This window comes from Triticum dicoccoides, chromosome 1A, assembly GCF_002162155.2.
Source record: "Triticum dicoccoides isolate Atlit2015 ecotype Zavitan chromosome 1A, WEW_v2.0, whole genome shotgun sequence".
Taxonomy (NCBI): domain Eukaryota; kingdom Viridiplantae; phylum Streptophyta; class Magnoliopsida; order Poales; family Poaceae; genus Triticum; species Triticum dicoccoides.
In genome coordinates, this window is record NC_041380.1 from 47,751,737 (window position 1) to 47,753,827 (window position 2,091).

Consider the following 2,091-nt stretch of genomic DNA (forward strand, 5'->3'; position numbering starts at 1 on the left):
GGAGGGGGGGGGGGAGGGGCGTAGTTTGCATTCGCCCCAGTTGCAAGTCTACTATCGACTCGCAACTCAGGACGTATTTCTTTTTTGACTTGTATCTGTGTTTTCTTTTGCCTAGTTTGTAATCGCCGTACTTGCAAGTCCACAATCGACTCGCAACTCGGTACCCGCCCTAGTTGCAAGTACACCATCCACTCGCAACTCGGTACCCGCCCTAGTTGCAAGTACACCATCCACTCACAACTCGAGGGCTCTTTTTGTTCTTTTGCCTCATACCACTTGCAAATCGACCCTCGGCTCGCAACTAGCGTTTTTTTTCCTTCGGCCAGTTGCAAGTCTACCATCGAGTCGCAACTTGGGGAAGTAGTTTTGTAGTCGCCCCAGTTGCATGTCCACCGTTGACTCGCAACTCGGTATCCGCCCCGAGTTGCAAGTCCACCATAGACTCGCAACTCGATGGTTGTTTTTGTTCTTTTTGTCTCATGCCACTTGAAAATCGACCCTTGACTCGCAACTAGGTGGGGGTGGGGGTTTCTGTGTTCTTTTTTGTAACCACCCCCAATTGCAAGTCTACCATCGACCCGCAACTCGAAGGAGTGGGGGTACCCGTAGTTTGTATTCACCCCAGTTGCAAGTCCACCATCAACTCGCAACTCGGGATATAGTTCTCTTTTTGACTTGTAACTGTGGTTCTTTTTCCCAGTTTCTAATCGCCCCATAGTTTTATTTTCATATCACTTGCCAGTCAACCCCTCGTCTCGAAACTTTTTGGTGTTTTGTGTAGGTGTGTGATTGCCCCAGTTTGCAAGTCCACCGCCGACTCGCAATTATGCACCAATAGTTCTTCGTTTCATGTCACTTTGCAAGTCAACCCTCGTCTCGCAACTTCAGGTGTTTTTTTTGTGAAGCTATAACTACCCTAGTTGCAAGTGCACTTTTGACTCGCAATTTTGTGGCCAATTTGTGTTGCAATTCGACCGTTCACTCGCAAGTGTGGGCCTGTAGTTTTTCTTTTCCATGTCACTTTTTGCAAGTCATCCCCCTTGACTTTTTGCAACTAGTTTTTTGTATATAGTCAGAACCATTTTTTGGTATCTTTTTTTAAGATAGACTTGCAAGTCGACGCCAACCAATAACTCGAGAGCCCCGAGTTGCTACTCATCAATGAATACAAAACTATGTTTTTTTTCATTTTTGTTTTTTTTTGTTTATTTTTCGTAGCTGTCCTAGTGTTTTCAGTGACCTATTTTTTTCAGATCACAGTTTTGAGTTCACAAATTTTTACAAGGCAGACCCTCAAAATGCCTTTCCTTTTTGTAGGGGTACTCAACACAGGTTCTGCACTGAACTGCCCGTTTTAAACTTTCTGTAGGGGGCTTTCTACAAAATCTCCAAAATAACAACGACTCTCCAATAATTATCTGCACACTATTTGAATCGGTGGAGCAGAGGAGGAGGAAGAGACGGGGGCGACAAGCTCGAAGCCCATGGCGACCGAAATCGCCGGCGACGAGCCCCCCGTTCGCACCTCTGCTCGGCGCACGAGGCACCCACTGTGGACACAGGGGGGGGGGAGGGGGGGAGCGCTGCGCGGCTGTCGAGGCCTGCGGCATCCACACCGCCGACGACCTCTGTGTCGCCGATAAGGCACCGTCGTTCGGCCCTGCCTGCGAGCTCTGCACGGCTGACGGGATCATCGGTATCGGCACCGTCCCGGAGTTCTCCGCAGCTGATTCTCGGCAAGAGGCAGTGAGTAGCTCACTTTTCCCCTCTTCTCCTGCCTGATTTTTGTTGGTGCGACATGCTCAAAATTACTGCCGCACAGCTCGAATTTTCGTGCTCTGGGTGTGCACAAGTAGGTATGTACGTTATTTTGAGCCACTGCGGCCCTGGATTTTTTGTGAGGGTAGCGACCCCGTGCCTGTGCTGCCCTCTGTTTTGAGCTGGCGAGAATTTTGTATTTTCAGTGCTGTGATTCGATAGGATTTGTTGTTGCATAGGGGGTACAAGAGGTGAGGATGCACAATGAACTCACAGCAAAAGAGGCCACAATGAACTCACAGCAAAAAAGGCATGTCGTGCAAGTTGTTTTTC